Source organism: Octopus bimaculoides, chromosome 7 (genome assembly GCF_001194135.2).
Source record: "Octopus bimaculoides isolate UCB-OBI-ISO-001 chromosome 7, ASM119413v2, whole genome shotgun sequence".
NCBI classification, from domain to species: domain Eukaryota; kingdom Metazoa; phylum Mollusca; class Cephalopoda; order Octopoda; family Octopodidae; genus Octopus; species Octopus bimaculoides.
The window spans coordinates 37,092,868-37,097,541 of record NC_068987.1 but is presented as its reverse complement, the minus strand read 5'-3'; the positions used below and the strand labels follow the sequence as shown (position 1 = coordinate 37,097,541).

The 4,674-nt window shown below is 38.0% G+C and overlaps 1 long non-coding RNA gene across 1 annotated transcript in view; it reads left to right on the top strand.

The window, feature by feature from the left end:
- The first annotated feature begins 2,987 nt into the window (after positions 1-2,987).
- LOC106878176 (uncharacterized) overlaps positions 2,988-4,674 on the top strand; it is a 12,216-nt gene continuing 10,529 nt past the window's right edge. The window contains exon 1 of the long non-coding RNA XR_001410471.2: positions 2,988-3,053. This is a non-coding gene — a long non-coding RNA (uncharacterized LOC106878176). The remainder of the gene's footprint in view (positions 3,054-4,674) is intronic.

Genomic DNA, 4,674 nt, shown 5'->3' with positions numbered 1-4,674 from the left:
CTTCTGCAACTTTTCTGGATGGTCTCCTTGTTTAAGTTAGTGAATGCTGCCATAATCTTAGCTTTCAGTTCATCTTTGGTGTTACAAGGAGTTTTGTTGGTCTCTCACTCAACTGCACCCCACACATAATAATCAAGGGGGTTGCAGTTTGGGGAGTTAGGTGGCCAGATGTTAGGGGTAATGTGGTCGCAGAAATTGTCTGACAGCCATAACTGGGTTCTCCTGCTTGTGTGGCATAGTGCAGTGTCCTGTTGCCAGACATAGGGTCTTCCAGCAGTCACCCTCTTGACCAAGGGCAGCACTACCTCCTCCAGGCACTTGATATGGGCCTCCATGTTGAGTTTGAGGCCGTGTAGGTAGAAGATGAATGGTAGCATAACGTCACCATCACTAGTGATCACTCCAAACACCATGATGTTGATTGGATGTTTGATTTTTATCACTCTCAGTACATGTCCTCGGATTGCACTGTCCTCAGATTGCACTGTCCTCAGATTGCACTGTCCTCAGATTGATACCCAAACACTTTGAAATGTTTGTATTAGAGCTTCTGGTACGAATGTCAAACAGTACAGAACATCATTTCCAAATTTCTGGCAGAGTCAATTGCATCATGGTTTTGTTTTTCTCACAGATGGTGTCCAACTGACCCTATTGTACTGTGTAGTTGACAAAACCAAAAACAAACAATGCACATGCACAAAATTAAAAATATAAAATGGCAACAATTTACCCATTGCACCCTGTATGTGTGTGTATATTATATATATATATATATATATAAACAATTGCAGCGTGGAAGGTGTTTATAAGCCATTTAAAATAACACACAAAAACCGCTGCCCTAACCACTGGGCCATTGCGCCTCCACATATATATATATATATATGTATAGTATATATCATCATCATCATCATCATCATCGTTTAACGTCCGCATTCCATGCTAGCATGGGTTCGACGATTTGACTGAGGACTGGTGAACCAGATGGCTACACCAGGCTCCAATCTGATTTGGCAGGGTTTCTACAGCTGGATGCCCTTCCTAACGCCAACCACTAACACACACACACATCTCTCACACTATCATCTATGCTATATCTAATGTTTCCACTTCTCAACACTCAATTATACATCCACCACCACTTCCATCTCTACCACTACATCATTACCACCACCACCACATCACCACCGCTACATCATAATCATCATCAGCAGTAGCATCAGCATCTAACATCTTGAGTGATGTTTGCTGTAGATTATAATTCTGGTTGGGGTGTCATGTCTATTTGACTTTGAAATATGCTGCTGTCTTCCAGTTTAAATAATTCACATAGGCACAAATGTGAATACACACTCATATTCACATGCCAACACACACACATGACCCACATGCTATCTTGCATAGCATTAATTCCTGTAACTATGTTGTTATAACTGTTGTTGTTGCTGTATTTTAGCCCTTGATCAACACTCATTCAGCAGGCCTATGGGCAAAGGTCTCCTGGCTGTAAATCATCCTACATTATTTTTTTTTTCAGACATAGTGTATCTAGGACAACATTATCCAATGTGTCTTTTATAAAGATGACAGAATGTGATTTGAGGGAAATTCAGCTGCTATTTCTAGCAGTTTCATGACTACATAGAGGTACCTTTACTTGCTTATGTTGTTGTTTAACCACAGGTTAATTCTGAACCACTAAATCTACTTTATAAGGTACTCTAGCCGTGTATATAAATAGTATTACATGGACTATTTTTAGTGATATTCCTTTGTAAAAGAATACTATTGCAACCTTTGTACTTACATAAATGGTAGATTAATCTACCCTATAGAACTTATATACAATAATGGACTATTCTACCCTGTGGTACCTATGTAAAATAGTGAGTTTTACCATCCTGCTGTACATCATTATCATCATTGTTTAACATGCATTTTCCTTGTTTACATGGGTTGGATGGTTTCACAGGAGCTTGCCAGGCTCCAACTGTCTGTTTTGGCATGATTCTTATGGCTGAATGCCGTTCCTTATATCCACCACTTTACAGAGTGTGCTGAGTGCTTTTTACATGCTACAGGTACAGGTGCTTTTATGTGGCACTAGCACAAGTGCATTTTATGTGGCACTGGCACATGGAAACTATATACAATATATATATAATAGTGAACTATTCCACCCTGTGATATTTATTTACAGTTATATAGTCTATGTCACCTTAGAAACTACATACAGCAACATAGACTAATTTACTGAGCTGTTATAACTTAAAATAGTGTGGTACTAAGAGTATGTCCAGGGTAGGTGGAGCTCACCTGTCCTGTAAAGCAATTCAACTTGGTGAAGGTCACTCCAATGTAAAACATATAGCATACTACACACCACAGTTGTCTTAGCCTACTGAGCCACTGTGGTCTAGCCTCTAAGTCTAAAGAGTGGGACTAGACTACACAAACTGACTCTCACTTTAAAACTGCCAAGCGCAGGCTGAATATTTGCCGCAAATGTTCCTGAACTTGTCTTTCAAGGATCACACACAGCCACTTGAGGGCTTGTCACTCTTCTTCATGACCCTCAAATACAAAGAATTGCCATTACTTAGAGTAAGTATAGTTAACAGTTGAAAGTTGAACATATTGGCTACAGCAGCATTGTTGAGCTGCTAACAAAATATGAACATGAATTTTCTCTCATGAGGGCACCAATTAAACACTTCCATTTTTGAATTTAAGAAGGCCCCTGGATCAAGCAGACATTTTTGTTAATATGAACTGGTAACCTCTAACTTGTTGTTCGGTAACTTATTGACTTATCTATCAATACTGGTAATCAATCAATCAATCATATTAATTCTTTGTTATAATATCTGTCAATCAATGAAATTTCTATTTGTTAAATTATACCAACGTAAATTATTATTGACTTGAATAGTTTTCATATTTAGTAACTAACTAATCAATTATCCTCTTTTCTTTTCTTCTTTAGTGTTGAAGTATTTATTTGTACCAGCCCACTTATTGGAAATTACAGATACTGTGTCAGAGAGAAAGTAATGTATAAATTTAAATACATATGCATATGTGTATATAGATGTGTGTGAATATGTGTGCATATATATACACACACACACATACATATATATATATCATAATGTTTATATGCCAACAGAATGTGGCCGTCCTCTAAAGGACAATGTTACTGTTGTTTTAACCCCAGAAAAATATCTCTTCCTGCTGGCTATCAACACACAGTTTGTGTCTGTATATTGTATTTGCAAGGGAGGTCATTGCTTCCATCTCTAGCCTTACGTAATACTCACAGACCTAGGTTTCTGGATGTCATCTGTCCTCAGTGTGAGACAATCACAAGCTAGTGATGAAAGGTCTCTCCACTTGCAAATACTATATATTCTTTAAGTGACACACAGTTGTTGATCTCATATAGATAAAAACAACTTGTTTTAAATCACTGAATGAGAGATACACAGTAACAGTACTGAATCATAATGTTTATATGCCAACAGAATGTGACCTAGTGGTTAGGGTGTTGTACTCATGATTGTGAAATTGTGGTTTTAATTCTTAGATTACGTGGTACATTGTATTCTTGAGCAAAGCACTTCATCTCACATTGTACTGCAATCACTTCAACAGATGATATTACTGTTGTTTTAGCCCTAGGAAAAATCTCTTCCAGCTAGCTATCAACACACAGTTTGTGTTCGTATATAGTATTTGCAAGGGAGGTCATCGCTCCCATCTCTAGCCTTACATGATACTCACAGATCCAGGTTTCTGGATGTTTCTCCTGGAGCTAAAACAGCAGTAACATGTTTTTCCTGATTTTCCCTGGGGCTATAACAACAATAACATTGTCCTTTAGAAGACTGCCACATTCTGTTGGCATATAAACATTACAATTTGGTACTGTTACTGTATATCTCTCGCTCAGATTTAAAACAAGTTGTTTTTCTCTATTCGAGATCAGCGACTGTGTGTTGCTTAAAGAATATATAGTATTTGCAAGTGGAGAGAACTTTTGTCACTAGCTTATGATTGTCTCACACTGAGGATGGATAACTTCCAGAAATTTAGGTCTGTGAGTATCACGTAAGGCTAGAAATGGGAGTGATGACCTCCCTTACAAATACTATATACAGACACAAACTGTGTGTCAATAGCCAACTGGAAGAGATTTTTGCATGGGGCTAAAACAACAGTAACATTGTCCTTTAGAGGACTACCACATTCTGTTGGCATATAAACAAGTTATGTATCTATATGTACATGTAGATGAAAGTATGTACATACATGTACATATATATGCATATACTCATATATTGTTTGTATCACAACAGAACGCACGCGTTAACCTTTATGCAGTAAGTTTTAACTATTTTTCTAACGCGACTCTCTCTATCTCTATATCTATCTCCCCCTCTCATTCTTCCCTCTACTGTTCTTTGCCTCTACCTGTCACTACTATCTCTCTCTCTCTCTCTTGTTACTCGTCCTTTGCCTCTCACTGTTACTACTACTATCTCTCTCTCTCTCTCTACCTCTCGTTGCTCACATTTATTCTACTTCCTCCCCTTCTTTTCCCTCTGCTACTCTTACTCTCTCTCTTTACACAGCCTTGGTCACGTGTCTCCGGCTGCTATTTCTTTTCGT